The sequence below is a fragment of the Gopherus evgoodei genome, unplaced genomic scaffold (genome assembly GCF_007399415.2).
Source record: "Gopherus evgoodei ecotype Sinaloan lineage unplaced genomic scaffold, rGopEvg1_v1.p scaffold_35_arrow_ctg1, whole genome shotgun sequence".
In the NCBI taxonomy this organism is placed as follows: Eukaryota; Metazoa; Chordata; order Testudines; family Testudinidae; genus Gopherus; species Gopherus evgoodei.
Genome location: NW_022060027.1, coordinates 3,785,574 through 3,807,325, shown reverse-complemented (window position 1 = coordinate 3,807,325; position 21,752 = coordinate 3,785,574).

The following is a 21,752-nucleotide window of genomic DNA, read 5'->3' as shown; positions in this document are numbered from 1 at the left end:
CATCCACCCCCTCCATCCAACCGCCTCTCCATCCATCCACCCCCTCCATCCAACCCCCCCTCCATCCAACCCCCCATCCATCCATCCATCCACCCCCTCCATTCAACCCCCCCTCCATCCATCCATCCACCCCTTCCATCCAACCCCCTCTCCATCCATCCATCCACCCCCTCCATCCGACCCCCCATCCATCCATCCATCCACCCCCTCCATTCAACCCCCCCTCCATCCATCCATCCACCCCTTCCATCCAACCCCCTCTCCATCCATCCATCCACCCCCTCCATCCGACCCCCCATCCATCCATCCATCCACCCCCTCCATTCAACCCCCCCTCCATCCATCCATCCACCCCCTCCATCCGACCCCCCATCCATCCATCCATCCACCCCCTCCATCCAACCCGCCCCTCCATCCATCCATCCACCCCTTCCATCCAACCCCCTCTCCATCCATCCATCCACCCCCTCCATCCAACCCCCTCTCCATCCATCCATCCACCCCCTCCATCCAACCCGCCCCTCCATCCAACCCCCTCCACCCCCTCCATCCATCCCCCCAACCCCTCCATCCAACCGCCTCTCCATCCATCCCGCCCCTCCATCCAACCCCCTCTCCATCCATCCATCCACCCCCTCCATCCAACCCCCTCTCCATCCATCCATCCCACCCCATCATCTATCCATCCACCCCCACCCCTCCATCCATCCATCCACCCCCACACCCCTCTCCATCCATCCGCCCACCCCCCTCCATACAACCACCTCCACCCCTCTCCGTCAATCCACCCCCACACACCCCACCCCATCCATCCATCCACCCAACCCCTCCATTCCACCCCTCTCCATCCATCCAACCCCTCTCCATCCATCCCACACAAGCCCCCCCACCCCCATCCATCCACTCCCATGTCCATCTGCCTTTGGTTCCCCTCACCCTGGTTATTTTCTCGGCTGTTGTTTCTTTTCAGCCATGGGGGCGGTTGGGGGGGCAGGGCAGGGGCTGGCTTTGGGCCATGCTAACTGCTTGGGAGGTGTCTGGGGAGGAGGGAAGAAGCAGAGGGGGCCGGAGCATCTGGGTACCAGAGGGGTGGGGTCTGGCTGGAGGGGGCAGGGTGTGGGGCCCGAGTTGTGGGGAGGGGAGGGGGAATCAATGGGGAGCTCTCCAGCCAAAGCCATGGACTGAGGTGCGGGTGGGGGAGGGACAGGGGCCGTGAGCCCTGAATTTGTTGGACCCAGGTGTCCTGGGAGAGTGGGGAGGGATGACAGTTCGGCTGGGAGGGAGAGGTTCCCTGCCCCCCCAGCCCAGTGTGGAGTACAGGGGGTTCCAGGCACAGCCCCCCCAGATGCACTGCTTATGGGGTGAGGCCGGGAGCGGGGGGGGGTGTCCAACACTGTCTGAACGTTCATAATAAAGGCTTTTCTATTCCCGCTGGGCCGCAGCCCTGTGTCCTGTGTGTCGCAAAGGGGGAGCTGTGGGGCGGAGGGGGGGGATGAGCTCCCGGCTACCCCAGACCCATCTCTGCCAGCAGGGGGCACTGTGGGGTGGAGGGGCTGGCCTGAAGCCAGACACCTGCCTGAGTCTGCAGAGATCCTGGGGGGAGGAGCTGGGAGCCAGGACTCCTGGGTTTTCTCCTCGGCTCTGGGAGGGAAGTGGATCCTAGTGGTTAGAGCAGGGGGGCTGGGAGCCAGGACTCCTGGGTTTTCTCCTCAGCTCTGGGAGGGAAGTGGGGCCTAGTGGTTAGAGCAGGGAGAGTTTGGACACCGCCATGATTGGCTGGAGCTTTGGGGAAAAAGTTCATTTACATAGAAATTAAAAATTAAATTAGTGAGAAAATCTGTAATTCAGCTGGAAAATGTAATTACAGCAGGACCAGGGGCCCGGCGCCGAGGCAGCGGGGGAGTGAGAGACGCACGTGGCTCAGCACTCCCACACACACGCCACCCCCCTTACAAGAAGGCCCAGCTAATACACATCCAACACCCCAATACTCGCCCAGCCACAGCATGAAAAGAGGACAGCCTCATGCAGGCAAACCAGCACGGTGACGCACACCAACCACCAGACTACAGTTGCACAGCAATGCATGCACAATCACAGCACCACACAAGACCTAGGGTAACCCTGCACAGCCACAGACACCAAAACCTAGACTACACATGCACAAAACACACACAGTCACACCACCACCACAAAAACACCTAGACTGCACCCACCCAGCAACACACACAAGCACACCACTACACACCAACTCTTAGACTACGCCTGTCCAGCAACTTGCACAATCACACCACTACACACCAACCCCTGGAGTACACCTGCCCAGCAACACCCACAATCACTACACACCAACCCCTGGAGTACACCTGCCCAGCAACACCCACAATTGCACCACTACACACCAACCCCTGGAGTACACCTGCCCAGCAACACCCACAATCACTACACACCAGTCCTTGGAGTACACCTGCCCAGCAACACCCACAATCACACCACTACACACCAACCCCTGGAGTACACCTGCCCAGCAACACCCACAAGTACACCCATACCTAGACTACAGCCGCCCAGCAACATACATAGTCACGTCCCACGCCCCAGCACCTAGACCACACCTGCAGGCTATCACCCACAAGCACACCACCACCCACCAACCCCCGGACTACATCCACACAGCAACACATCCACACAAGCGCACCCCTGCACACCAGCAGCCAGATGCTATCCTGTGGGGTGGGGGAGCTGGGAGGTGAATGCTGCCCCTGTGGCTGCCTCTCAGGAGGTGGGGGCGGGGAGCCCTAGAGCTGAGGTGAGGGGACTGACCCTGTCCCATGGAAGGAGGTGGGTGCAGAGCCCAGCTGGGCCGAAGGATCAGTCGTTTTTTGTTTGTTGGGCCCCACCCAAGGGCGTCCATTACTGTTACCCTGCAAGGGGTGGAAGGCTTCGCCGGTAGGTCGAGTCTGCTCAGGCTGCAGCAGGTGAAAGAGAAACTGAGGCAGAGCTGTGTCCGGAGCGGGCGCAAGCCGATGGTACGTCGAGGCCTGGCAGCCTCCACCCGGACAGCCACATATCCACACAGGCTACAGCCGCCCACCTGCACTCCCCCCCCCCGGCATGACCCCCATTGCTCCTGTACCCCTCCCACACCCCCTATAGGTGCAAAGAGCACCCCATGGGGCTGCCCCCCATGTTCCCTGGGAGATCCCACGGCTGGGCAGGGGGCTGTGGGTCGGGAGTGAGGGGCATCCTGCTTTGGGGGGAGGGAGACTGGGGGCTCAGCATCATCTCCCTCAGGTAATTCCCTAGTTTAGCTTCATCTCTGCCCCTGAGCTCAGAGTTGAAGCCTCACTCCCCTCCCTACACACACACCCCACACACCCCGGCTGCTGGTAAATACCATCTGTTCAGGCAGGCTGGCAGCCGGCCCCACGGCGCGTGTGTTTATCTTCACACCAGCCGCGTGTGCAAATATCACACCCGCCTCTTTAGAGCCGCTGAGACCAGCCAGGGCTAGGCCAGGAGTCCCCCTCCGACCCCCCAGTGAGACCCCACCCCAGAGAACAGCACTATGGTTCCCCCAGTCCCTACCAGCGAGACCCCCCCCCAGGGAACAGCACTATGGTTCCCCCAGCCCCCACTAGCGATCCCCCCCCAGGGAACAGCACTATGGTTCCCCCAGCCCCTACCAGCGAGACCCCCCCCAGGGAACAGCACAATGGTTCCCCTCAGCCCCCCAAGGGAGATCCCCCCCAGAGAACAGCACTATGGTTCCCCCAGCCCCCACCAGCGAGACCCCCCCCAGGGAACAGCACAATGGTTCCCCTCAGCCCCCCAAGGGAGATCCCCCCCAGAGAACAGCACTATGGTTCCCCCAGCCCCCACCAGCGAGACCCCCCCCAGAGAACAGCACTATGGTTCCCCCAGCCCCTACCAGCGAGACCCCCCCCCAGAGAACAGCACTATGGTTCCCCCAGCCCCTACCAGCGAGACCCCCCCCCAGAGAACAGCACTATGGTTCCCCCAGCCCCCACCAATGCGATCCCCCCGCCCCAGAGAACAGCACTATGGTTCCTCCAGCCCCCACCAGCGAGACCCCCCCCAGAGAACAGCACTATGGTTCCTCCAGCCCCCACCAGCGAGACCCCCCCCAGAGAACAGCACTATGGTTCCCCCAGCCCCTACCAGCGAGACCCCCCCCCAGAGAACAGCACTATGGTTCCCTCAGCCCCCACCAGTGAGACCCCCCCTCCAGGGAACAGCACTATGGTTCCCCCAGCCCCTACCAGCGAGACCCTCCCCAAGGGAACAGCACTATGGTTCCCCTCAGCCCCCACCACTGAGATCCCCCCACCCCAGAGAACAGCACTATAGTTCCCCCCAGCCCCCACCAGCAAGATTCCCCCCCAGGGAACAGCCCCATGGTTCTCCCAGCCCCCCACCCCAGTGAGAACAGCGAGACCTCCCCCAGGGAACAGCACTAGGGTTCCCCCCAACACCCCAACCCCCACCAGCGAGATCCACCCCCCCAGGGAACAGCACTATGGTTCCCCCCAGCCCCCACCAGTGCAATTTCTCCCCACCTCCTGGAAATAGCACCAGGGTTCCCCCAACTTCCCAGCGAGATCCTCCCCCCAGGGAACCCCACCACAGCAGTCTCCTTCTTCCTCAGCAAATAGCTCCTGTGGCTGTGTGGGGAGTGCCGGATCTCGGGGGGGGGGGGCTGGGAGCTGTGTATGCCCCCCCGGCAGGCACGCCATGGTGCAGCTGGGAACATGGCCTGGCCCTAGCACAGGGAGGCCCCTGGAGGGGCCGCACTGACACATCCCTGGCCCGCTGCCCAAGCGGCTCTTCACGCTCCATCTCCTGCTTGTCCCCACCGAGGTACTTACAGCGCGCGGCCTTCGCCTGCTGTGGGCACCGACTGGGGAAACTGAGGCGCACATGAGTGCGGAGAGGGATTAAATTAATGGGACTAGAACCCAGGAGTCCTGGCTCCCAGCCCTCCTCTCCCAACTCTAATCACCAGCCCCCACTCCCCTCCCAGAGCCAGGGAGAGAACCCAGGAGTCCGGGCTCCCAGCCCCCCTCCCCCAACTCTAACCACCAGCCCCCACTCCCCTCCCAGAGCCAGGGAGAGAACCCAGGAGTTCAGGCTCCCAGCCCCCCTCCCCCAACTCTAACCACCAGCCCCCACTCCCCTCCCCGAGCCAGGGAGAGAACCCAGGAGTCCTGGCTTCCAACCCCTCCCCCCACCCACTAGCCCCCACTCCCCTCTTCCTCCTTCTCTCAGCTCGGCCCAGGATTTAATGAGCTCGTCTCCCCACACACACACAGCTGGTGCGTCCTGCCCCACTCCCCACAGCACCCCCCGCTGGGCGAGGCCAGGGCTGGGACAGCCGGGATCTCTGGGAAGGGAAGATGGGCAGAGAGGGACCCTCCTTCTACCTCTTCTCCCCTCCATTCCCCTCTCTTCCCAGCCCGACCCGGCCCAGCCTACTCATCCCTCCCGCTGGCTGCCCCAGAGATTGCCCCCCACCACAGGGTACAGTGGTAGCTGGTGCCCTCTAGAGGGGAAAGGCCCCAGGACCCATTCCCTGCCCCCCACCCCCTGAGCCAGCCAGTCACAGCCCCGGGGCCAGATTAGAATATTTACATATGACTGAGATGTGTGCACGTGTGTCTTGGCATGTGTAGGGTGTGCCTGTCTCAGCACGTGTAGCATGTGGCAGATGTGTAGCATGCGTCTGTGTGTTGGCGTGTGTCTCACCATGTGCTCTGTGAGTCTGGGCTTGTAGAGTGTGTCTTGGCGTGTGTAGCGTGTGTCTGCAAGTCACCATGTGTCTTGGCCTGTGTGGCAGGTTTGTGTGTCGCCGTGTGTCTTGGAGTGCGTTGCATGTGCCTGTGTGTCACTGTGTCTCATCATGTGTAGTGTGTCTCTGTGTGTCACCATGTGTCTCAGAATGTGTGGCGTCTATGTGTCACCATGTGTCTGTGCGTGTGTAGTATGTGTCTGCATGTCACCATATGTCTTCGGGTGTGTCACATGTGCCTGTGTGTCACCATGTGCCTCAGCATGTGTGGAGTCTGCATGTCACTGTGTGTCTTGAGTGTGTAGTATGTGTCTGCATGTCACCATATGTCTTGGGGTGTGTCACATGTGTCTGTGTGTCACCATGTGTCTTGGCATGTGTAGTATGTGTCTGTGTGTCACTGTGTGTGTCTCGGCATGCGTAGCATGTGTCTGTGTGTCATCATGTGTCTCTGTGTATTTAGCGTATGTATGTATGTCACCCTGTGTCTTGCTGTGTGTCTGCATATCACTGTGTGTCTGCGTGTCATTGTGTGTGTCTGCATGTGTCTTGGCATGTGTAGCATATGCCTGTGTCTCAGCGAGTGTCTGTGTGTCACCATGTGTCTCTGTGTATGTAGTGTGTGCCTGCATGTCACCGTGTGTCTCAGCGTGTGTAGCATGTTTCTCTATGTCACCATGTTTCTCAGCATGTGTGCTGTCTGCATGTCATTGTGTGGCTCTGCATGTGTCTGTGGGTGTCTTGGCATATGTAGCGTGTGGCTGTGTGACACCGTGTGTCTCAGCATGGGTATTCACCCACGAAAGCTCATGCTCCAAAAAGTCTGTTAGTCTATAAGGTGCCACAGAATTCTTTGCTGCTTTTACAGATCCAGACTAACACGGCCACCCCTCTGATACTTGACAGCATATGTAGCGTGTCTCTGTGTGTCGCTGTGTGTCTTGGCGTGTTTCTGTGTGTCGCCGTGTGTGGCATGTCTCTGTTCTCTCCCCACCCTTGCCGGGCTCCATCCCCTAGATGCCTGTGTTAGCTCTGTAATTATTTCCACGCTAAATGCTCGGCTCCGGGACACAGGATTTAGTTCCCGGGGGATTGTGGGGGAGGGGGCTGGTAGCCGGGGAGGGGGGAGCTGTCTGGGATTTTAATTAGCTTAGCTGGAAAATTCTTTAGCTTGGAGCCTCGAACCTGAGGGGAGCGGAGGAGTGTGAAGGAATCAGGGGGTGCTGGGGGGGGTCACACACATACTCAGCCACCTGCTGCTTCATACCCCAGTCACTATAGCTGGGGGGAGAACCCAGGAGTCCTGGCTTCCAGGCCCCCTCATCCCTGCTCTAACCCCTGGACGCTATGCCCCTCCCAGAGGGGGCACATGATCCCCCGTCCGTCACTGTCTTCAAATACACCTGGGTGTTAAACAGCTGCCATGTTCCACCCTAGAGGGGCCACATCCCCATGCCAAGCGAGGGGTCCCAGTATACCCAGCCCCCGCACCCCACCCCAGAGGAGCCGCATCCAAATGCTAGATGAGGGGCCTCCTACAGCCAGTCCCTGCATCCACCCAGAGGGGCCACATGTCAGAGTCGGGCAAGGAGTCCCTGTATACCCAGCCCCCATGCCCCACCCTAGAGGTGGCTGCATCTGTGCCGGGCAAGGAGTCCCTGAGTTGTTCAGTTGTTTGCTTGTCTGTTCCCGTCCTTTGTGACCTCAGCTGTCACTGCACCTCAGCCGCCCGGTTCCGCATGAGGCCCCAAGGTCCCTGTCACTGCGGGAGCCTGGCTCAGCGCCCGGCTGTGTGGCACAGATGGGCCGGGCCAGGTTGTGGTAATGTGGAGACATGGGGGGGTGGCAGGGAAGGGGTGGGGGATTGGGCCGGCCGACAGCCGCACCTGGGCAGTTGTTTCATCCGGTGTCCAGAAGGTTAAAGTATGTGTGTGTGTGAACCGCTCTCTGCTGCAGGGGAGTGGCCCCGCTCTGTGTGTGTGTGAGCTGCCCGCTCTGTGTCAAAGTCCCTGTACTGACCCGGCTGAGGGGGATTCTCCTTTAGCTCAGCAGGTCAGGACTGAACATGAGAACCATGTAAGTTTAGCTTCTAGGTGCTTGGGGGGTTCCCCAGGGCCACCAGCATCCTAGCGCTGGGCCCCTCGGCCCCGGGCCATAGTGCCAGGGTTTCCCTGGGGGACCCCAGCACTCTGCAGCCTGAATTGCACGGCTCTGACCCGGGGCTGGAGTAAGGCGTCGGGCCAGTCAATCCACCCCCTCCCAGATCTAGAACCTCTGGGCTGTCTCCCCTCTGGGGATCTAGAACAGCAGGCAGCTTCCGCCTCCCATAATCTAGAACCTAACAGCAGATCCCCCCCATTGGGATCTGGAACGTTGAGTCACGTTACTTCATCCGGAGATCTAGACACGCAGGCAGCTTCGCCCCCTCCTTGGAGCTGGAACTTCCAGACAGATTCTGCCCTCTCGGGATCTAGAACTCGAGGGGTTCCCTCACCCGTGACTCTAGAACTACAGGGTGGGGTTCCCCCTCTTTGGCTCTAGAATCCAAGGGGTTCCCTCATGCATGGTTCTAGAAATTACGGGTGGCTTTTCCCTTTGGGGGATCTAGATACCGCCGGGCTCCCCTCATCCATGAATCTAAACCATGGAGGATGCTTTGTCTCTCCCCCAGGTCTAGACCGAAGGGGCTGGTTTCTTCCCACCCCTCCACCCAGCATGAGGGGGGCAGATCTGGTTTCTGCTGATCTAGAACGGGGGGGCTGACGTTGCCCCTCCCGAGCCTTTTCTGCACAGGAGGCAAAATCCAGTCGCTCCCCCCCGCCCCCGCTCCCCAGCATCCATCCATCACACGCCCCCAAGGGAAGCCGCCCGGTGAATAATTTAGGCCGGCATTTACCGTGACGGAGGCGCGTTGGTAAGCGCGGCCTCCTCGCCGGAGGTGAACTATCGTTTAATCAGGTAACGAGCGCAGCATCCCCCCATCCCCCCTTCGCCACACGCCATCCAGGGCGCACCCAAGTGCTGACGGACGGGGAGAGCCCCCTGCTGAGCCCCCCAACCTGCTCCTTGCACCACAGTGCCCCCTATGGACCCACCTGCCCCACTCCCTACTCCCCACCCCACAGCACCCCTGTGGATCCTCCTGCCCCACTCCCTGCCCCACAGTGCCCCCTACAGACCCTCCTGCCCCACTCCCCGCACCACAGAGCCCCTATAGACCCACCTGCCCCACTTCCTGCTCCCCACCCCACAGCACCCCCTATGGATCCTCCTGCCCCGCTCCCTGCCCCACAGCGCCCCCTACAGACCCAGCTGCCCCACTCCCTGCCCCACAGCGCCCCCTACAGACCCAGCTGCCCCACTCCCTGCCCCACAGTGCCCCCTACAGACCCTCCTGCCCCACTCCCTGCACCACAGAGCCCCTATAGACCCACCTGCCCCACTTCCTGCTCCCCACCCCACAGCACCCCCTATGGATCCTCCTGCCCCGCTCCCTGCCCCACAGCGCCCCCTACAGACCCATCTGCCCCACTCCCCACCCCACAGCGCCCCCTGCAGACCTATCTGCCCCGCTCCCTGCCCCACAGCACCTCCTAGCGCCTCAATGGGGCCCCCACAGACCACCAGGGGGAGCACTCCCTGCTCCCCATAGCACAGCGCCCCCTAGTGCCACGCTGGGGTATCCCCTACCCACCTACACTTCCCCTAGTCCCTTTACAGCCTCCACGGGTTCAGATGACACCTGTTCCTTCCACTGGCTACCCCCCCCAGCTCCGCTGCTGGCTCAGCACCAGGGTGCCCCTCCCAAGTCCGCCTCCCCTTATCAGCTCTCCCCCCCAGGGACGGGATCGCAGGCGGCCTGACAGGAGCCGCCGGCCTCACGCGGCGAGAATCCTAATTAACAGGGTTTATTTATAACAATGAACAAACAAACAAATCTGCGCTGCGAAGCCAGGAGGAGGAGGAGATGCCCCCTCTCCCCCCCACCAGGCACTGAGACGCAGCCACCTCTGGGGTGGGATGCAGGGGCTGGGTATCCGGGAACCCCTCGCCTGGCACTGGGATGCAGCCACCTCTGGGGTGGGATGCAGGGGCTGGGTATCCGGGAACCCCTCGCCTGGCACTGGGATGCAGCCACCTCTGGGGTGGGGTGCAGGGGCTGGGTATCCGGGAACCCCTCGCCTGGCACTGGGATGCAGCCACCTCTGGGGTGGGGTGCAGGGGCTGGGTATCCGGGGACCCCTCGCCCAGCACTGGGACATGGCACCTCTGGGGTGGGGTGCGGGAGCTGGGTATCTGGGGATCTCTCCTTTCCTTCCTGCCCTGTTCCTCCTTTCCTCAGCCTCTGCCCTCCAGCCCCCGCAGGGATCTGGCTTCTAGCCCACGAGCCACCAGCTTCCCCTGGGGCAGCAGCTGCTTCAAACCGCAGACCCAGTCGCCTTCCTGGGGCTGGGAATGGGGCCCGGGGCCTTTCCCCTCTAGGGGGCGCTGGCTCCCATCCGGCCCCAGGGCAGGGACTGGCTGGCTCGGGGGGGGGCAGGGAATGGGGTTCGGGGTATTTCCCTTCTAGGGGGTGCCTGTTCCCATCTGGGCCCCCAGGGACTCAATTCATTTGTTGTTTTTCTTTCTTTCTCATTCATCTCTGTCCCCTTCCCCCCGCGTCCGTGCCCTGGATCCGCGGCTGACGCCAGCGCAGCCGACAGTGACAGGCCTGTAATTATCAGCTCCGTCTCTCCAGATGGTCCCTGAGGAATAAACAAGACCCTGTTGCCCCCCAACATGAGAGCTGAAGTGAAGAGGGCCGGGGGGGGCAGTTCAGGGGACATGTGGCTTCCCTGGGGAAGGGGGGAAGGGGAACAGGGGAGCGACAAAGTGCAGAAAGGAAGACAGGGACCGGAGAGGGATGGGGTCCTGGTGGGAGCACTGTTGTGGGGAAGTTCGCAGCACCAGCTGCAGGGGAAGGAACCCTCAGCAGCTTCACCCCCCCTGCCCACTCATCCCCAGAAGAGGGAGCATCGGAGGGAGGGTGGGAGCCAGGACTCCTGGGTTCTCTCCCTGGCTCTCGGAGGGACTGGGGTCTAGAGGTTAGAGCAGGCTGGGTGTGGAGGGAGAGCCGCAATGACATTGGTACTGACAGCAACGGACGGGCATCATGGCAACTGTACCACCTGCCAGAGGCGGGCGGTGTCTGGGGGTTGTTAGAGAGAGAAATGACCCCTCCCCAGCGGCGGCCTGGGGCATTGGGGCCAGCACTGGCTGCTGGTGGAGAGCGTTCCCTGCTGGCCCCATTGCCCCCCCTGTAATGGCATCAGCTGGGGCGGTGCCTTGGGGGAGGGAGCGGTGGCAGACGAGTCCATCCATCACCCTTGGCGCGGTGTTCTGCGCTTGTCTCCCACCGGGCGGCTGTAGCTACAGTCAGCTGGGGGGTTGGGGGGACAGTGACACTCGACATCAGCCTCAGGGGAGGGGAGGGGACAGGGAGCAGAGTGAATGGAGGAGTTGCCCCCCCCCACACCCCCAAAATGGTAACACCCAGCCCCAGCTATGCTGGGGGGCATCCTGAGCTGGGGTTGAAATCAGGACCAGAGACCCCCACACTCCACCCAAGGGTGCCAAAGCAGGGTGACCCCCCTGGGATGTCAAACCCTAAATGTGAGCCCCACTGGCTATAGCAACACCCCAAAGTCAGACAGAACCCCCAACCTCCCCCCTGAATCTCCCCCTCAAACTCATCCCCAGCCCCCACAACCTCCCCCAATCTCCCCCTCAACTTCACCCCTCAACCTCCCCCTCAAATGCACACCCAGCCCCACAACCTCACCCCTAAACCTCCCCCTCAAAGTCACCCCCAAACCTCCCCCTCAAACTCACCCCCGAACCTCCCCCTCAAACTCACCCCCAGCCCCCCAACCTCTCCCCCTGAACCTTCCCCTCAAACTCACCCCCAGCCCCCACAACCTCCCCCAATCTCCCCCTCAACTTCACCCCTCAACCTCCCCCTCAAATGCACACCCAGCCCCACAACCTCACCCCTAAACCTCCCCCTCAAAGTCACCCCCAAACCTCCCCCTCAAACTCACCCCCGAACCTCCCCCTCAAACTCACCCCCAGCCCCCCAACCTCTCCCCCTGAACCTTCCCCTCAAACTCACCCCCCAGCCCCCCAACCTCTCCCCCTGAACCTCCCCCTCAAACTCACCCCCGAACCTCCCCCTCAAACTCATCCCCCAGCCCCCCAACCTCTCCCCCTGAACCTCCCCCTCAAACTCACCCCCGAACCTCCCCCTCAAACTCACCCCCCAGCCCCCCAACCTCTCCCCCTGAACCTCCCCCTCAAACTCACCCCTGAACCTCCCCCTCAAACTCACCCCCCAGCCCCCCAACCTTATCCCCGGAACCTCCTCCCCAAACTAAACCCTGGGCCCCCAAACTCGCACCCTGAACCTCCCCTCAGACTCACCCCCAGCCCCCTTGTCAGGGCTCACTGCCAAGTCCAGAACCCCTTTGAGAGCCCAGGAAGCCGCGTTTGGGAATTCCTCCCTGTGGGGACCCACAAGCCCTTTCACCCCCCTTTGGGGAAGAGCTGAGAATGGAAAGAAAAAAAAAGAAAAGGAAATCAGCTGTTCCCACCAGCTAACTAAACACCGTGTGCACAAACCTCTTCAGGCACCAAAACCCAAACCCTGTTCTTAAAAAGGGTCAATTTTATTTTAAAAAAAGAATGAAAATAATCTGGGAACGGAGACTAGTGCTAGATTTTCAGAGAGCAATTCCACAGATTACGCACCCAGACTAGCTTTCATGGGGTCCCGCTGAAAGGTTTTAAGCAAAAACAAAAGCACCTGGGGTTAGCCCAGAGGAGTCCACACGCCATAAAGCAATAGACAGAGATAAACCAAATAGCGTCTTCCTAGACATTCCCTGATCCACTTACACATCTGGGGTTTCAGATGAGTAGTTTCTAGGTATGATACTGATGATTTTTCTTGCCTGGCCCCAAGCTTCTTACAGCATCGCTTTGCCCTGTCTGCCTCTCCCCAGAGATCAACCACAGACAGACAAAAGGGAAGTTTTTTCTCAGGTTTAAAAGGCTCTAGCCTTCCCATTGGCTCTTTCGGCCAGGTGCCCGCTCATTTCCTGTTACCTGTGCAGAGCAGTGCGGCTTGTTAACCCTTTACAGGTAGAGCAATTCGAGAACAGCTACGAAGAGGGATTTTATACCAACTGGCCAACTGGATGTCCATAAAAGGGGGCTACCTGCCTCCCTTCATTTATCAGACACCTCCCAAATCACAGACGGTGCTGGACAGCCTGGTTCAGGTCAGGTCCACGCCGGCTGGGATTTCTTCCTGGAGGTTTAGAAAAAAAGAGTTAATAAGATACATGCACCTCTAATTTTACTAATTACATGAAGGACTAAACAGTATTTTATACATTTCAACGACTACAATGGCGTTGAATACAGGGACATTTTTACTTGGCTGATTCTGGGAAACCTTCCCGGGAAAGTGCATCAGCCACTTGGATAGAGGCTCCTGAAATGTGCTGTATTTCAAAATCAAACTCTCCAAGAGTTACACTCCACGGAGGACTTTTTTGTTAGTCTCTGACTGTGTGAAGCCACTTCAGCGCAGCATGGCCAATCTGCAGGTGGAACTGCCGTCCCCAAAGGTACGGCCGTAGCTTCCCCAGAGCATACACAACGGCGTAACGTTCTCTTGCTGAGACTGACCTGTGGCTTTTCCGCTCCGAAAGTTTTTTGCTGAGGAACACGACAGGATGGAATTGGTGATCTGCTCCTTTCTGCATTAAAACTGCTCCTACACCGCGCTCGGATGCATCTGTGGTTACGACGAATGGTTCGTTGAAGTTCGGGGCCCTCAGTACAGGGTCAGACGTAAGGGCAGCCTCAAGATGGCTAAAGGCTTTCTGACACTTCTCAGTCCACTGAACGGCATTTGCCTGGTTTTTCCTGGTCAGGTTCGTCAGTGGGGTGGCAATTTGGCTGTAGTGTGGTACAAATCGTCGGTAATACCCGGCCAAGCCCAAGAAGGATTGGACCTGCTTCTTTGACTTAGGGACAGGCCAGTTTTGGAGCATTTACCTTAACCTGTAGGGGGTTGATAGTTCCTTGACCCACCTGGTGTCCAAGGTACGTTACCCTGTCTAGGCCTATTTGACACTTTTTGGCCTGAACGGTTAATCCTGCCTCCCGTATGCGCTGGAGGTGTTCCAGGTGTTCTGCCCATGAATCTGAGACTATGGCCACATCATCGAGGTAGGCGACTGCAAATTCCCCAGCCCCAGCCAGAAGGTTATCGATCTGTCTCTGGAATGTGGCAGGTGCACTTCGCAGCCCGAAAGGGAGCACATTAATTTCATGCAGCCCAACATGGGTGATGAAAGCCGATCTTTCCCTGGCTGGGTCATCCAGTGGCACCTGCCAGTACCCCTTGGTTAAGCCTAAGGTGAAGATGAACTGGGCACATCCCACTTTCTCCAATAGCGCACCTGTGCGTGGCATTGGATAGTTCTCTGGGTGAGTTACAGCATTTAGCTTACGGCAGTCCACACAAAAGTGGATTCTCCCATCTGGTTTGGGAACCAGAACCACTGGACAGGCCCATGCACTCTCAGAGGGGCGGATTACACCCATCTGTAACATGTCTTTGATCTCTCTTTCTATTGCCGTTTTGGCTTGAGGAGACACCCGGTAAGGTTGGGCTCTAATTGGGTGAGCATCACTTGTGTCAATGGCGTGACACGCCCGTTCTGTCCGTCCTGGGATGGCTGAAAACATTGTCGCGAAGCTGGTGCACAGCTCCTGGATTTGCTGCGTTGCTTACACCCATGGGTGACGGAAAGGCTCACCTCTTCCATGCCACCATTGCTTTTTCCTTCATAGTTAACTCCTTCAGGCCACTCAGCGTCGTCTCTGTCCTGGGCTGGAAACTGGAGAACCTTGACTTCTCTGGAATAAAAGGGTTTTAGATGATTAATATGGTACACTTTAGGTTTTAGGGTAAGGTGTGGGAACGCAAGGAGGTAATTAACAGCTCCCGGGTGCTCTCGGACCATAAATGGCCCCTCCCACGACGCTTCCATCTTAGTGGCCTGGAGCACTTTCAGGACCATGACTTGGTCACCTACTCTGAAGGAAACGCTCTCTGGCATGTTTATGATACCAGGACTTTTGCTCTTGCTGAGGATCCTGTAGGTTTTCTCAAGCAAGGGCTAGAAAGTCCTTGAGGGTGTTTTGCAGGTTGGTTACAAAGTCCAAAACGTTAGTTCCTGGAGAAGATGTAACCCCCTCCCATTGCTGCTTCACCAGCTGAAATGGCCCCTTAACTTCATGGCCATAAACGAGTTCAAAGGGTGATAATCCCAAACTGGGATGTGGTACAGCCCTGTAGGCAAAGAGCAACTGCTGCAACACTAGGTCCCAATCATTGGCATGCTCATTCACGAATGTACATATCATGGCCCCCAAAGTCCCATTAAACTTCTCCGCCAGGCCATTTGTTTGATGGTGGCAAGCGGTGGCCACCAAGTGGTTCAACCCTTGAGCTTCCCAAAGATGTTTCATGGTCCCTGCCAGAAACTTAGTTCCTGAATCCATAAGGATGTCGGAGGGCCAACCTACCCTGGCAAAAATGTCTGCCAGGAAAAATCCATGACAGTCAGTATGTACAGCTTCCCTCTGGGTGTCGTCTTAGGGAAAGACCCAGAATATCCACAGCTACTCGCTGAAATGGAACCTCAATGGCTGGAGAGGGGCCGTGACCTGGTCTTGGGGTTTTCCCACCCTCTGGCAGACCTCACAAAACTGGACATAGGTAGAAACGTCCTTGTGCATTCCCTCCCAGTGGAATGACTTCCCCAAAGGGTCTTTGGTCCTGTTCACCCCAACATGGCCACTAGGCTGATCCTGGGCTAAGCTCAAGAGCTTTTCTCTATACTTAGCTGGAAATACCATTGTCGCTGAGGATGTCAGTCCTCCTTGTGCCCACCAGAAAGAGTTTCCTTGAATGAGTCCTCCTTCTACAACAAACCTGGACCTGTTGGAAGAGCTGAGAGATGTTGGGTTGCTCCGTGCCGCTGTCCCTGGAGGCTCTGCTCTGCTTCCTGCTCTGCCTAGAACTGCTCCCTTGATGCTGGAGACATCGGTTCCTCGCTGGGTTGTGGACTTGGGCTGGGTCCCACGGGAAGCGATGCAGGTGTCTCCGTCGAATGGGAGCCGCTCTCTGCTGGTGCACTGGGTGGTATTTCAGGCTCTGGTTGAGCCTTTTGCGCTGGTCTAGCTGCCACTGCAGGTGCAGGATCCGTGGCACCTGCTGGTGCTGGCTCCCCTGGCTCTGGTGGGGTTTCAGGCATGAGCTCTGATGTTGACTATCCTTGGGCTGGTTCTGGCTGGTCCCAGGAACTGGATCTACAACTGCTGCCATAGACTCTGGTCTGGGGTCTGGTTCACCACCTCTGGCTGGGTCCCTGTAGGAGGCTCAGGAATGGAGTTAGGTCTGGAGGCCGGTTTAGCCTGGCTGCAGGGGTCCATCCTCACCCTTTTTCTTAGCCTCACATGGTTGGCTAAGTCTTCTCCCAGCAGCATGGGAATGGGATAATCATCACAGACTGCAAAAGTCCATATTCCTGACCAGCCCTTGTACTGGACAGGCAGCTTGGCTGTAGGCAAGTTAAAAGAATTGGCCTTACAGGGCTGCACCATCACCTGGGCTGTGGGTCGATGAATTTGGAGTCCGCCAGGGATTGGTGGATACCTGACACTTGTGCTCCAGTGTCTTTCCACGCAGTAATCTTCCTCCCACCCACACTCACCGTTTCCCTTCGCTCTGGGGGTATCTGTGAGGCATCTGGGCCTGAAGGCTCGGTGGGACCCCGGGGTGGTGAGTTGCAGTCGGCTGGTGCTCCTGGGGCACGTGGCCTTCACATGCCCCAGCTCATTACATTTGAAGCATCGCCCAGCTGACTGTGGGCTGGGCCGAGGTGGGTGGTTGGAGAGTGGGTGGTGGGATGAGAGGGCGTCTGGAGTCTCCCTGGCGGTGTGGAGGGCTCCTCCTTGTGAGGTGGGGCCTGGGGCTGACCCTGAAGGTGGGGTGTTGCCTCGGGTTGTGCCTTCTGGAATCCCCACCAACTGCTACTGGCCTTCTTCTCTGACACCTCCACCTCCTTGGCTCCCATCTCCCCCGCCTTGGTTACAGTTTTGGGTTCCCATCTAGCATGTACCTTTCTATTTCCTCAGGAACCCCCTCCAAGAACTGCTCCCCTTGCAATAGGACAGTCAGATCACCCAGAGATGTAACATTTGCTCCTGATATCCAGGCATCCCAATTTTTTACAGTGTGGTGGGCGTCGGGAAAATGCCATGTCTGGTTTCCACCTTAGGGCTCTGATCCGCCGATGGGCATGCTTGGGTGTTAGCCCCATCCTAATTCCGGCCTTTTGTTTAAAAAGTCCATACTCATTCATGTGTTCTCTTGGCATTTCAGCTGCCACCTCTGCTGAGGGTTCACTGTGCTGTGGCCTCAACTCCGCCATGTACTGGTCTGGAGGGATGCTGTACCAAGGCAGGCCCTTGTGAAATTTTCTAAGAAGGCCCCTGTGTCATCGCCTCCCTTGTAGGCGGGGAATTTCTTGGAATGGGGAGCGATACCCGGAGAAGGATTGTTAGGGCTACCTGGTGGCCCCAGCTTATCCCGTTCCAGCTCTAAGCGCTTCAGCTCTCTTCTCTCCTCTGCTTCCGCCTTCAAGTGCTTCATCTGTAGGATGAAATTCCTGTCTTCTGCCATCAGAACTCGGCCTGGGTTAAGGGCATCCCTCCATCTTGGCACTTGGATCTCGGGTGGGGGAGGGCTGACCCTTCCCTCTGGGAACGTCTCTGGTCGCCCATCCCCTCCCTGCATTTCCGTCATGGAGCGGGATGTCTGGGCTCGTTCTGGGTCTGTCTTCTCCCTGGCATGCCGCTTTGGGAGGACTGGTTGCTGTAGGGTTTCAGTGCCGGAGCACAACTTCATGCACTGCTTGTTGGACTCCCTGGCTTTGCAGGTTGAACCCTTTGCCTGTTCCCCCCAGGCAACAAAGAAAAGAAAAAGAGAAAAAAAACTCCCGGGCTTTGCAGGCTGCCAAAAGGAAAAATGGGCCCTTTTAAAATCCTGAGGTCTGTGCCTCTGGTTCGAAATGATCCCGCCGCTCTGCCACCATGTCAAGGCAGATCCCCCATTCTGGCACTTCGAGTGCAGCAAGTGGGGCTGGCAAGGACTCTGAAAATGAACCCTGGCCTCTCCAGGCTGGTATTAAACTCCCAAGGTCACAGCTTCTCCCTGACCTGAGATGGGTGGATGCTGCCACCACCCAAGTGCAAAACCCCTTTGAGAGCCCAGGCAGGCGCACTTGGGAATTCCTCCCTGTGGGGGACCCTCAAGCCATTTCACACACCCGCCAGGGGCGAGCTGAAAATGGAAAGGAAAAAAAATAGAAATCAGCTTTTGCCACCAGCAAAACATGTGCACGAACCTCTTAAGGCACAAAAACCCAAACCCTGTTCTTAAAAAGGGTAAATTTTATTTAAAAAAAAGAAAGAAAGAAAGAAAATACACCTGGGAACGGAGGCTAGTGCTAGGTTTTCAGAGAGTGATTCCAAGGATTAAGCACCCAGACTAGTTTTCATGGGGTCCCGCTGAAAGGTTTCAAGCAAAAACAAAAGCACCTGGGGTTAGCCCAGAGGAGTCCACACGCCATAAAGAACTAAACAGGGATAAACTCATCTCAGCATCCCTGCTGTACACACACGTCTGGGGATCAGCTGAGCAGTTTCTAGATCTGATACTGACGGTTTTCCAAAAAGGTGCCAAGTTTCTTCCAGCAGAACCGCCTGCCCGGTCCTGTCCTGCCCTGCCCTGCCCAGCCCTGCCTGGCCCTGCCCTGCCCTGCCCTGCCCTGCCCTGCCTGGCCCTGCCCAGTCCTGCCCTGCCCTGCCCTGCCCTGCCTGGCCCTGCCCTGCCCTGCCCTGCTCCCTGCCTGGCCCTGCCCAGTCCCGCCCTGCCCTGCCCTGCCCTGCTCCCTGCCCGGCCCTGCCCTGCTCCCTGCCCAGCCCTGCCTGGCCCTGCCCTGCCCTGCCCTGCTCCCTGCCTGGCCCTGCCCAGCCCTGCCCTGCCTGGCCCTGCCCTGCTCCCTGCCCGGCCCTGCCCTGCCCGGCTCCCTGCCGCCTCCAGCCCTGCCCTGCCCTGCCCGGTCCTGCCCTGCCCTGCCCGGCTCCCTGCCGCCTCCAGCCCTGCCCTGCCCTGCCCGGTCCTGTCCTGCCCTGACCTGCCTGGCCCTGCCCAGTCCTGCTCCCTGCCTGGCCCTGCCCAGTCCTGCCCTGCCCTGCCTTGCTCCTGGCCCTGCCCTGCTCCCTGCCTGGCCCTGCCCAGTCCTGCCCTGCCCTGCCCTGCCCTGCCTGGCCCTGCCCTGCCCTGCTCCCTGCCTGGCCCTGCCCAGTCCTGCCCTGCCCTGCCTTGCTCCTGGCCCTGCCCTGCTCCCTGCCTGGCCCTGCCCAGTCCTGCCCTGCCCTGCCCTGCCCTGCCCTGCCTGGCCCTGCCCTGCCCTGCTCCCTGCCTGGCCCTGCCCAGTCCTGCCCTGCCCTGCCCTGCCTTGCTCCTGGCCCTGCCCTGCTCCCTGCCCGGCCCTGTCCTGCTCCCTGCCCAGCCCTGCCTGGCCCTGCCCTGCCCGGCTCCCTGCCACCTCCAGCCCTGCCCTGCCCTGCCCTGCCCTGCCCGGCCCTGCCCAGTCCTGCCCTGCCCTGCCCTGCCTTGCTCCTGGCCCTGCCCTGTTCCCTGCCCGGCCCTGCCCTGCTCCCTGCCCAGCCCTGCCTGGCCCTGCCCTGCCCTGCTCCCTGCCTGGCCCTGCCCAGCCCTGCCCTGCCTGGCCCTGCCTGGCCCTGCCCTGCTCCCTGCCCGGCCCTGCCCTGCCCGGCTCCCTGCCTCCTCCAGCCCTGCCCTGCCCTGCCCTGCCCGGCTCCCTGCCGCCTCCAGCCCTGCCCGGTCCTCCCCTGTTCTGCCCTGCCCTGCCCGGCTCCCTGCCCGGCCCTGCCCTGCCCGGCTCCCTGCCTCCTCCAGCCCTGCCCTGCCCTGCCCTGCCCGGCTCCCTGCCGCCTCCAGCCCTGCCCGGTCCTCCCCTGTTCTGCCCTGCCCTGCCCGGCTCCCTGCCCGGCCCTGCCCTGCCCGGCTCCCTGCCGCCTCCAGCCCTGCCCGGTCCTCCCCTGTTCTGCCCTGCCCTGCCCGGCTCCCTGCCCGGTCCTGCCCTGCCCTGCCCGGCTCCCTGCCGCCTCCAGCCCTGCCCAGTCCTGCCCTGCCTTGCTCCTGGCCCTGCCCTGCTCTCTGCCTGGCCCTGCCCTGCCCTGCCCGGCCCTGCCTTGCTCCTGGCTCTGCCCTGCCATGTCCTGCCCTACCCAGCCCTGCTCCCTGCCTGGCCCTGCCCTGCCCTGCTTCATGCCCTGCCCAGCCCGACTCTCTGCTCCCTGCCCTGCCCTGCTCCCTGCCCGGCCCTGCCCAACTCTCTGCTCCCTGCCCGGCCCTGCCCGACTCTCTGCTCCCTGCCCTGCCCTGCTCCCTGCCCGACTCTCTGCTCTCTCCACAGCCCTGCTCCCTGCCACCTCCAGCCCAAGGAAGGGAGCAGACAAAGGGGAAGCTTTTTTTCAATTTTAAATAGTTCTGGCGTCCCAGTGGCTCTTTTGCTCAGGTGCCCACTACCTTCCCTCCCTCCCCTCCCTGTGCAGAGCCGCGAGCCCTGGTAACTCTGCACAGGGAGAGCGAGGAGAGAACAGCTACCGACAGGGGCTTTATAGCTACTGCCTGGCTGGGTGTCCACAAAAGGGAGCTACCCCCCCCCACTTCATTTATCACCCCCCCAATTCACAGGTTGGCTCTCCGCACCCCCCCCCCCCCGTGCACAGATTGTTCCTGCATCCCAGCGGGGAAACTGCCCTGACTTGTCCAGCCATGGGGCAGCCCCTGGCGAGACGCCCCCGGGTTTCAGTGCCGGGCCGCGGGCCTGGAGTACGAGCCCCGTCTGGAGATCTTTGGCCCTGGCTCGAGGGGGGTGCAGGGAATGGGGCACCAGCCCTGATAGGGGGCACTGGTCCTGATCTGGCCCCAGGGGAGTGGGATACAGAGCCTCTCCCCTCTAGGGGGCGCCAGCTCTGAGGCGGGGTCAGGTCAGGTGCCTGGATCCTTGAGGCCCCAGAAGTTCTTTATTAATTAAGAACGCAATTAGCACAATCACTTTGGATCAAGACGATGCGGGAGGGAGGGCAGGACCGGCGCTAGTGTTTTTAGCGCCCTAGGCGCACGGCCGTTTCGCTGCCCTGCGCGCTGGTCCTGCTGCTCCGGTGGACCTGCCGCAGTCGTGCTTGTGGGACGTCCACCGGAGCCGCGGGACCAGGGGACCCTCCGCAGGCATGACTGCGGCAGGTCCACCAGAGCTGCCTGCCGCCCCTCCCAGCAAAATGCCGCCCCCCAATAATCCTGGCACCCTGTGCGATCGCCTAGGCCACCTAAATGGAAGCGCCGGGGAGGGAGAGCCAGCCCGCACCCACCATTGGGCCAGATGGGAGCCGGCACCCCCTAGGGGGGAAAGCCCCGGGCCCCATTCCCTGCCCCCCTAGCCAGCCAGTCCCTGCCCTGGGGCCAGATGGGAGCCGGCGCCCCCTAGAGGGGAAAAGCCCCGGGCCCCTTTCCCCACCCCCATGAGTCTCCCGCCCTAAGGTGAGGGAGGTGGGTGCCTTGTTATCAGGGCTCACCCGCCCCTTACCTTGCTGTCAGCCCAGCCTGGACACACACCACAGGTAATTACTGGTTCGTTAGCAGCCAAACGAGCTGAGAGCTGCTCGCTGTGGAGAGGCAGAGGAGAGTGCAGGGAGGTTATCGAGCAAGCATCGGGGCCAAGGAGGGAGA